This window comes from Mycteria americana, chromosome 27 (genome assembly GCF_035582795.1).
Source record: "Mycteria americana isolate JAX WOST 10 ecotype Jacksonville Zoo and Gardens chromosome 27, USCA_MyAme_1.0, whole genome shotgun sequence".
In the NCBI taxonomy this organism is placed as follows: domain Eukaryota; kingdom Metazoa; phylum Chordata; class Aves; order Ciconiiformes; family Ciconiidae; genus Mycteria; species Mycteria americana.
In genome coordinates, this window is record NC_134391.1 from 1,174,705 (window position 1) to 1,184,934 (window position 10,230).

The 10,230-nt window shown below is 44.2% G+C and overlaps 1 pseudogene; it reads right to left on the reverse strand.

The window, feature by feature from the left end:
• Positions 1 to 336: 336 nt before the first annotated feature.
• On the reverse strand, positions 337 to 8,249 carry LOC142421177 (uncharacterized; annotated as a pseudogene).
• Between the last annotated feature and the right edge of the window lie 1,981 nt (positions 8,250 to 10,230).

Sequence of the window (10,230 nt, forward strand, 5' to 3'; positions counted from 1 at the left end):
GATTAGTCAATTCATCGTGTACCTGAACGACTGGAGGGCATAAGAACCTTGTGTAAAGCCACATTCGGGGTCCCCCAATTGGGCTGTGACACGGTCTCTCCCCGAGACCCCCCTGGACCCTCCCCTCAAATTGTCATCCCCCCTGTATGCAAATAAAGGGTGCAGAGCAGGAGGGTGTGAGTGATGGCGGGAGTGAAAAGGGGCATAGCCTCCGGCAGAGGGCTTTAAAGCAGCAGCAGGGACAGCATGACCGGAGAGGAGCCGTGATTGTTTGTCAGTATTTATTGGGGGGGGAAACGTTGGATGCCCGGTTCTGGGGGAGGTTTTGAGGGGGTTTTAGGTGTGTTGCTCACATAAATTGCCGCCTGGAGGACAGGATTCTTCCTTCTTCTCCCATGTTTTCTTCTGGAAATGAGGATCTAAATATTCCAAGAAGCCCTTCAGTTTCCCGATGTCTTTCTTCTTTTTCTTCTTTTTCTTACGCTTGCGATTGTCATTGCGAAAGTGGAGCACAGAGAAATCCAAATGATAAAGTGTGAAGGAAACATGCAAGTTAAAAATAGAAAAACCAATGTGGCTCTTTATGCATATAAGAAACGATTATTTATTTTACCACAGGTGATGACTTGCAGCCTGTCAGCTATTTTGTGGTAATTTCTGCACATGTAACTTACTAGAGGTGCAGCAAACTGGGGCCCGCAGAATGAAGGACAACAGGTCTTGGTTTGTACACAAATCATTAACAGTGGCTAGTTGTGGAATATGTGGAATTAAAAAAAAAAATTGTTGTAACCTAATGAAGAACAGTGTGCAGATGTGATTCTAACTATGTGGTCCAGATCTAGTGTTCTAACACAATTCAGCAATATCTTGCCTGTCTTCACTTGACCAACCTAATGACATGATCCCCAGCCAGATTATGCTATATAAATAACTGTGACACAACTGTGAAAAACAGGCAGACGTGAGAAACACCCAGAAAAGAATTAGGAACAAATTGCTGATTATGTTGGAATCCTTGCTTACTTGTAATCCTTCTCTCGATGTTTGCCTTTGGACTTCTTTTTCTTCTTGACCTTCTTATATTTTTTCATTCTTTGGTCACCTATCTTTTGGCATTTCATTCTATTTCACTTCCACTTCCTTGTGTGGCTATATTTTCTTTTGCCATTTCTTAGTTCTTGGTTTTCCCGGGAAGAGTCCTCAAAATTTGAATGAGCTGACACAGGTGGAAGTGCATGCCTGTCACGAGAATATTTTTCAGATTGCTGCTGAGGTACCGAACAATGAGGTTAAGTTTGCTCTGTGGCTGCTAAAGCGATGTACATCTTCCCCTCTAGAGAGTGCGTTGTGAGGCTGTCTGCTTTTGCAGTGAAAATCGTTATGTGACCTGCTGCTGTAAGCTTGACTTGATTTGTCAAAGTCTTTATCACAGTGAGAGGACTTTCTCTGACTCTCCAAAACTTTATCCAGCTTCGTAATAGAAGAGTCATTAACAGGTGGTTCCTCTACATAGTTATTAGCAATGTCCTTTGTATCTTGGCATTTATCTGTAATCTCTAGAGGTGCCAGTTTTTGAGAAATACATCCCATGTCAGACTTCACAGAGGAAGCTTGCCCTAATGTCTCTTTGCTCTCCGGAGACCCTTTGATTGACAATGGATTTTCTGTTGAAATGAGTTCAGGTTCTTTTGATTTTCTTGGTTTCTCTTTGTCTCTACTGTCTTCAGACTCACACTGCCCAAGGAATTCATCTTCAGTGTCCCAGGATTTTCTCCTGACCTTGTGCTGACCATTGATACTGGGATGCGCATTATCGACTTTTGTTACAATACTTTCAGCAACTTCTTCTTTGGCAGAAATGGTTTCAGAACCGGATTGAGTAAAAAGATTCTCATCCTCACAGCTAAAGTTGGAAGGAACCTTCCTGGATTCTTCATAGGCAAACAGTGCTTCCATCACTACAGTTTCCATACGAGCATCGTGCTCAGAAGATTTCTGAGGTCCAGGGGCACTGCGCAAAATAAAAACACATTTTTCACTTGAGAAGTCCATCTAAAAGATGGATGTTAGGAGTAAAATCCCCTTAAGTAAAAAAACTGGTGGCTACTGGAAAACTCTGAAGGACATTCCCTTTAGAAACCTATTATTACACCTTCCTCAGCTCCCAGAGAAGGTGGGTTTTTTTCTCTTGCTTCTGCAAGTATTGCATTAAAAAACCCCACACCCAACGCATGTCTCCCTCCACTTGCTGCTCTGAATCACATCAATAGCCAAAACCACTAGATTTGCTCTGCCACCAACTAGAAAAAAGGAAACACACGGATTTCCCTCTCTTTCCCAAATGGGACAGCAGATGGTGGGAACTTACATTCACATATCCTAGGACGAAAAAAAAGGGAAAGAGGAAGAGAAAAAGAATTGCAGACAATGGAAAAAAATGGAAAAATATTCTATGAAGAAACAAAAGTTTTCCAAGAGGCATCTGCCTGTATTTGATATCAGAATAATATATGCTCCGTGCTGATGTTTGCAACACTAGATGCACGGTGTTGAATTCTCTGTACTGATTTAAATCTTTCTATTAAACAGTACCAGTAGGCAGGTGAAACAATGATAAACCTGTATGAAACATTGTTTTAAGCAGAGGGTACTCATTTTACCTTACTTCCTCTGACAAGCTGTTCAACTAGCTGTACGTGAGAGATTCTAAGCTTATTTCTTGCAGAAGCGGCGACAAAGCTATAGGCATCTACAATTAAAACATAGAAGTCCACAGACAGAAAAAATACTATCTGTAGTAGAAAACTACCGGTGGTGAAATTTCTACATTAGATGTTAAACAAGATCACGTTGAGTTATATGCGCTGTCCCCAGTTTACGCATCATGCCACTCACCTCCCCCCCCCCCCCCGCAAATATACTTTATGAAACTTCTGAAGTATTATCTCAGCTGAACTTCTCTTAAGTTGACATGTTGTCATATGTCAGCTCAGCTCTGCAAATTCGAATGGGATAATAGCACAAAGTGTTATGATGAAATTTGTGCTGTGCGTTTTCTCGGTATTTCACATGAGTTAGGAACAGTATCATTAGGTATTCAGCTCCTGAATACCGAATACATGAGAAATTCTGGTGAGAAATTCTGGTGAGAAATTCTGGATGCAACAAACATAACTCACTGTTTCAAGCAATCCATTTGTTTTAGGAAAGAAAATCTCAGAAGGTTTAACAGGTTGGACTTGGCAAGTGGAGTCATCAAGTTTCCGTCCATTTTCTTTAGATTCATTATCTAAACTAATAGCACCGTTAAGTGAATCATTTTTTGGCAGCTCGTGCTGGGATCTTTCTTCAGCGTTCTGACAGGAAGAATGGGAATTCTGCAAGGTACGGACCAGCTTTCCAATCAAAATTCCATTAGAAGGTATTATGTTGCAATTCCTTTTAAACAAGCCCTTTGACTCCTCAGATTTTCCTGAAGATTCTGCACCGTAAGGGACTGCGTTATCAGAGCTGAGTTTAGGAGTTCCATTCCCTGCTGGCTCAACAACAATTTCATCAGGAACTTCCTGTTTGGAAACGTTAGTAGCAACCGACATTGTAGATGCGTTTGAGGTAGACTCTGCTGCAGAAGCATTAGTAACTGTGGATGAAGGAACAGGCTTGCTTTGGTCCTCATTCTCCACAGTACTGCTAAGACAGTCAGGTTGCGACACAGTCTGACGTGCAGGCAATTTATTATGCATACTGATAGCGATCTTCTAATTTTTTGATGCATCCGTAATTGAAGGCCTGGGAATTGCCCAGTTTTGAACGCAAGCTGTTGGTGGAGCTGAAGACGGCCTTTTTAGGGTGACACCAACGGTATTTGGATCGTCTTTTAGGAGTCCATTTCCATTTAAACGACTTGAATTCTGTATTTAAAAAGAAGAGACTGCAAACGTAAACAACATCCGTCACACTCCGCCCCATGACTACAGTCAATCCACTTTATCGACTCACAGAGCGGTAGTACGGTCACCTCTTGCCTCTACATCATAAATACGTGGTGTATTGCAGCTCAGTGGTAAGAGTCCAATTATTTGGTAAGCTGTTTAGTTTAAGTATCTTAATTAATGTTAGTTATATACCATTTTACATATAATATCAGTTGATTGTATACGTTTTACATGCTGGATTGATGTAATTTGTTTCATTTTTTGCCAAACTCTGATATACAGAATGATTATAAGCAATAAACATAATAAGGTTAAAATGAACAGAACTGCAATTGGATGCAGCATCAAATGCAAAATTGCAGTTGCTGTCGGGGACCATCCAAAAAGAGTTTCCCACCAGTTATGTTCTCCTTCTTTCTTCACTCTTGCTGGGACGTGGGGTATCTCTTCTGCATCACGACGGATGGTAATCAGGGTCCCTTGTCCGTTGCTTCGAATTTGTTTTAGTCATTGACTGAGGTCATCGCGGTGCAACAGTTTTCTCACCAATGTGAGATTCATTCCAATACGGGTAGGTAATAAATCTTGATGAAATGTATAGATAGATTGTAGCAGTTGGCAGGTTGTGACAGGAGCTGAATAGTTAAAGTTGCGTCCCATAATTTTGGTAAAATTACAAATACAGCTATTTGAGTGATTGTATATATCTACAGTGGTATTGTCTATAAATACAGAATCACAAAGGGTTCTCCGTTTACATCCGGAAACATCCGTTTCCAGTGTATACAAGTACAGTTTCAGGGGTTTCATTAGGATGTATTTCAAAATGACAAACACGTTGTTCTGTGTCAAGACAAATGTCTTGGGCCTTAATGGTATTACTTTCACAAATACATCTCTGTTGTTCCCATACAACACATGCCTCATCATCCATAGTTTGCCATTTGTTCCCATTTTGTTGGGCCCATACTCTAAGTACTATCGGATGGAGGACAGTTCCACTGAGATTTAATCTCAGTGCAATTATTTGGTGTATGGTGTATACCGAAGCATTGTGTATTGTTGAACCAAAAGTGTGGCTTTACTGTCGGTGGGGACATAAGTGAAATTAACTGGGTGCCACCAAGATTGGAAATCTTTTTTGAATTGAGTCGCATTATCCCAAATTACTTTTCAAATTTCAGTGGGCAAGGTGCCCTCATTGCCTTCCCTTATAATTGCTGTTACAGTCGATTGCACCCACAACTGAGAACTATGTATGGTGCCAAACGTTCTATAGTCACCATATTGATTAGCACAAATAAAGGAAGTCAGGGTCTCCATCCCGTGCATCGGGCTTCTTGGCGAGTAAGCCAGATTTGGTTCATGCTGACGATGATTGCTTCTGCGAGAAGGATAAGCAATCCTTCGACGGCTGACCCAGTCTCCAGGGGACGTGTACTGGCATCATTCCCGGTATCATTCCTGGAAAGGGAAAACAATACAGGTCTCGGCGGGGCTTTTCTGGACAGGTTACCCCAAACAGTGGCCCCACTTGTTTAACTGCTCAGACTAAAGACAAAAGTCCCTTTTCCCACTCGGAATGTCTCTGTTCTGTCTCTTTAAATGCAGTCGAGCTAAACATTAAGGCTCTTTTTGGTCCATTCGGCCCAGTCTGGAATAGATTGCGATAAGTACCGTGTTCTGCAAAACCCCATTCTGCTATAATAGGGTCACGGGGGTGTGCTGGCCCCAGTGACGGATACGTCTTTAATTCCTGTATTAGAGTTTTGCCTGCCTCTTCATGTTCTGGGTTCCATTTCCACGGTTTTCCCGATTTTTATCAGGGTTAGGGTTGATTTTTGAACCGAAGGACCACACACTGCCATCCGGCAGGCACCAGGTTTGGCTGTTCAAAACATTGAAACCCAAAATAGTTTTATTATGATCTTTAACTACAAAGCGAGTAGGCGACATGCGCTTCTCGCCTGGGAGCCATAAATTAACTTTCGCAGTTTGGCATATAGTTCTTGTTCCATTCACTTTGGTAGTTTGAACTCTTTGCTGTCCAGGTCATCCAGCCAGCATCTTGGCATCCTGTTGTGTTATTATTGAAATTTGCACTCCCATATCTAGTAGGAATTTTACCAATTGTCATCGAGGACCAACTGGCACCAAAATGTATGGGCCATTATTATTTATCCATGGATAGGATTCCACTTGCTGGACAGGCAGGTGTGGGATAATGGCTGAGGTGACTTAAAAAATTAGAACTTATATTCACACTTTTAGGTAAGGCACAGCATTGAAGAAGCTCCCCAGGTGGAATGCGGCTGACATGTAAGGAATCCATTCCATGGGAGTTCCCTAGGCCTGCAACCTTAGATGTTGGTAACACCAGGGGAACTTGGTGTGCTGACTCTAAGAGGCGCTGCCCGGAGGGTTTAGCGGTGTGGAGATGCCGCGGGCAGGCTCTGCAATAATAGGGGAACTTAAAGGTGTCATGGAACTGATAAGCTGCATATTTACTACCCTGGGCCAACAGCCTGCCACGTTTTTGACAAAATGCTGTCCTTTTGGTGAACTTTGCTCATTATAACATCATTATAATACCCTACGACCACCCCTCACTGAGCTTGCGCACTGAATTTTTCTAGCTTATACCTTTAAAAGCGAAGCAAGAAAACTTTACACCAATCCTAAACAAAGGTATGTATGACTAGAGTCACTCAAGCTCCACCCGAAAGGTGAAAGATAGTATAAAGGGTTTTAGAGAGAGAGAATGTTAGGGAAGACACCATCGTGTACCACTCTGACGTTTGGGATCAGTCGACGGGCTGAGCCTCTCTTCCCCCCCATCAGGACGCCTTTGGGTAAGAGTCGAACACTTGGTTATACCAAGTGCCTCGACGGAAAACTTAGAAATCTCTATATAGAGAGTCGCTTTATTATCTTTTAACGCGTTTGTGTCCGGCCGTGTTACTCATATTCTTGATATACGCGTTTGTGTCCGGCCGTGTTACATACATGTTTGTGTCCAGCCGTGTTATTCATACTCATATTCTTGGTATTTGCACGTGCTTTGCAGACAGTGAATTTATCACCAGTAATCCAAAGAATCTGTGTGTCTGTTGCTCTAATAAACTGCACTCTTCACTGCTCTGGCCGTGATAGTTCCTTCAACACGACCAGACTGGGGGGTGTAAAAATTAATGCTGTCGCCTTAGCGAAAGCCCTGAACTAGTAAGTGGCTATACACACAGTCCTTAGAAAATAACCGTTGACCAAGTCTGAGACTAAGACTGGAGGTAGCCGCACCGAGACTCCTCTCTGAGAAGGAGTTTAGAAAGCAAGGGGGTCCTGTCTGAACCTCGTGACTCAACAGGAGGGTTTCCCCCCCCCCAGCCACTCCTCAAATTCCTATTTGTATGTGACAGTAACTCTTAACGCAACAGCAGGCCCAGTTGCCGTCCTGATATTACTCGTTATTTGGCCTCATGGTTTGCAATTAATCCCTAAGGGGGAGGAAAGGGTTATCACTCTTTCTTGGAGCTGGCGATGGCATTGGAGTATTTGGAGCACGCTCTCTCCTTTCGCCATCATCGCGTTTCTGGAACGATTGAATTAGGCTCAGGATAATGCCAGTAGGCTGTCCCTGAATCGCGACTCTGGGAATGCCTAGTGGCAATGCTTTCCTCCACAGTTCATTTTTCCACTCCCGAGACTCAGCTCGTGGGTCTTTAGGCGTATTTTCCTTTGGCCTAGTTCCTGTTCCCTGTGGGGGTGTTTGTTTTACTGGTCACCCTTGGTTTACTGGTCGCACTTGGTGATCTCCTGTTCGGGGCCTTGGGTCTGATTTTTTGGCTAAGGGATCGCCTCGCCCCATTTCACGGGCATGGTTTACAATGTCGTGCCTTAATTGTGCCCAGGTAGGGAGTTGGTTGCGGGGATCATTATCACCTAACTCCTCATTGTGTTCTGTGTCTCTTTTAATTTCATCCTGTTTTGCAATTAAATTAGGTTTAAGAACTGCCGGGGCTCCTCTAAGTATTGGTTTTAGCATTGCATAATCAATCGTAGCAGATATTGGGATATCATTGGATTCTCGATATGCATGGCTTGTATGCAGGCAGCTTTTGTGATGGCTGTAGAGAGCTCGTTAAGAGATCTTATGGGGATTACGGAGGGTTCACCTTGCTCCCTAGCATCTATTCCCCCAGCCCAAGAAGCTATCCTGCTGGTGATAGAATGGGATTCATGTGCCGGGTCTGGTCCTAAATTTAAGAGAACTCCCGGACCCCAAAAGCCATTTGCTTCATCTCCACTCAGCATTATTCGGTCACTGCCACTTAGGCAGACTCACCACAAATACTCTTGTTTCAGTTTTACCTGGCTTTCTGCCCTATTTCTCTTGTAAATTTGCTAATTGTAACAGATCCCAGGGAGTGATTCACTCAGTATATCACGGAGCACCACCCCGAGGTCCTTCAGGCTGTACTGTTTTAATGATAGATCTTGCTTCGTCTTCAGGGGGATTTGAGGGAAACAAAGAATCATCCTCCCCCGGCTTGCTATCATCGGGGTCACGCCATATGTTCCCATCCCATTCTTCAGGAGATACAATTAGTTTCCTAATCTGTACAATGTGAGGGGAATGGGGAGCCCACATAAGCATCATTTTGACCTTTCCTTCCAACCTCTGTTTTTTCTCCTTTTCTTCCTGTAACTGTTTCTGCAGCTGCTCAATTTATGTTTTGCTCAGTTTTCCTGACTTTTACTCTTCTGATTCTCTCCCTCATCCCACTGGGGGGGAGTGAGCAAGCGGCTATGTGGTGCTTAGTTGCCAACTGGAGTAAAACCACGACAGGGATGTATTGGGTCTGGCTGAGATGGAGTTAATTTTCCCCATATCAGCCCTCTCATAGTGCTGTGCTTTGTATTGGTAGCTAGAAAGGTGTTGATAACACACCAGTGTTTTGGCTACTGCTGAGCAGTGCTTGCACAGCATCAAGGCTGTCTCTCCAACATTTCCCCCCCTCCTCTCACGAGTAGGCTGGGGGTGGGCAAGATCGTGGGAGGGGACACAGCCAGGACAGCTGACCAAACTGACGAAAGGGATATTCCATACCATATGACGTCCGCTCAGCAATAAAAGCTAAGGGAATGGAGGAGGAAGGGGGGGCATTCATTATTTATGACATTTGTCTTCCGGAGCAACCACTACGTGTACTGAAGCCCTGCTTCCCAAGAAGTGGCTGGACATCACCTGCTGATGGGAAGTAGAGAATAAATCTTCTGTTTTCCTTTTTCTTCCACGGGCAGCCTTTGCTTTTGCTTTTATTAAACTGCCCTTATCTCAACCCACAAGCCTTTTGTTATGTCTTCTCTCCCCTGTGCAGCTGAGGAGGAGGAGCGGTAGAGCAGCTTTGGTGGGCACCTGGTGTTTAGCCAGGGTCAATCCACCACAGTCCTTTTTGGTGCCCAACATGGGGCACGAGACAACGGCAGTTTTGTATTAAGCGTGCTATACCTATAGTCGTTACTTAGCGGCAAGCTCCTGGGTGGGTCACAGAGTTTGTTGGCTGGGCTGCTTATGTCTTTATTTTGCCGAGCTTGGGAACACGTTAATACAAATAATGGCTATGTGCATTGGCCCTGGCATTGATGGCCTTACTGTGCTGGGGGAGCTATTTTGTGGGGAGGAGGAAGGAACTTGGGAACATGCTACTACAAACAATCACTATGTGCTTTGCCTTGGCATTAACGGCCTTGCTGTGCTGGGGGAGCTATCTTGTGGAGAAGATGAGGGAATACATCTCCCTCTCCCTTCCTGGGATTGATGTGGATGGTTGTATTATGCAGGCTCCTGAGGACCTTGTTCATCCTTATGATGTGAGCCGTTTAATACTACTAATTAATACTGCTGGCATATTATGGGTTTTGTGGAATCTGGTCTCATCCTGGTGTAAAAGAAGACAACTTTTGGGTGAGGCAATACTGAAACGTGCCCGAGGTGGCCGGTCCCTGGGTGGCAGGGTGTGTGGAAGGATTTGGGCAGATTCCTAGGATGGTTATCACCTCCCATAACCTGGGACTTTACACCTGAACAGGCAAGCAACCTTGGCAAACTGACGTGCCACCTGACAGAAGGGTGCCTTGCCTACCCCAATGAAACCCAGCGGCTTCTAGCACTGTACTGGGGCGTAGCATGTGCCTGTTGAGCCACAGTTCAGTACTCTCAGAGGACTGTGGTTGGGCCAGGGACCCAAATTGCATCTGAGGACACCATGGTTGAGATAGGGACCCAGACCAC